The sequence below is a fragment of the Alligator sinensis genome, unplaced genomic scaffold (assembly GCF_000455745.1).
Source record: "Alligator sinensis unplaced genomic scaffold, ASM45574v1 scaffold237_1, whole genome shotgun sequence".
In the NCBI taxonomy this organism is placed as follows: domain Eukaryota; kingdom Metazoa; phylum Chordata; order Crocodylia; family Alligatoridae; genus Alligator; species Alligator sinensis.
This window is the reverse complement of record NW_005841849.1, coordinates 860,552-861,239: the sequence shown is the minus strand read 5'-3', so window position 1 is coordinate 861,239 and position 688 is coordinate 860,552. Positions and strand designations below refer to the sequence as shown.

The window sequence follows — 688 nt, the reverse complement described above, 5'->3', positions numbered from 1 at the left end:
ACACACACACATACACACACACATACACACACACACACACACATATACACACATACACACACACACACACATACACACACATATACACACACACACATACACAGACACATATACACACACACGCACACAAACACACGCATGCACCCACACGCATGCATACACACAGACACACACAGACATGCATACACACACGCATACACACATATATCTATACACATACGCATACACACACATGTATACATACACACACGCATACACACATGCATACACACACGCACATATATGCATACACACACACACACACACACACATATATACATATACGCATACACACACACGCATATACATATACGCATACACACACACACTTTACAGTATATCACATGCTGGAGAACTACCCATTGCACTTTAAAGGATCTGTTCCAAAGTCTTTCATGCTACCTTAGAGAGACGCAAGATTCTTAGACCCAGCAGATCCCCATGCAGGAGATGGTAGCCTGCTTTTGTTTAAGACTTTCTTCTTTAAACACATGCCTTAAAAGGGAACCATTGGCTCAGTGCTTCCAAATTAACAGAACTGCAGGCAGTGAAAAGTCAGGCCTAGTGGGGGCTGTACCTCAAGGCCTGTACCTGGGTAAGGAAGAATTGGACAAGTTTGCTTCAAGAAAAAGTGACCTCTAGAAACCCA

General features: G+C 43.0%; 1 protein-coding gene across 1 annotated transcript in view; it reads right to left on the bottom strand.

The window, feature by feature from the left end:
* EFHD1 (EF-hand domain family member D1) overlaps positions 1-688 on the bottom strand; it is a 29,352-nt gene that overhangs the window by 28,356 nt on the left and 308 nt on the right. The window lies entirely within an intron of this gene.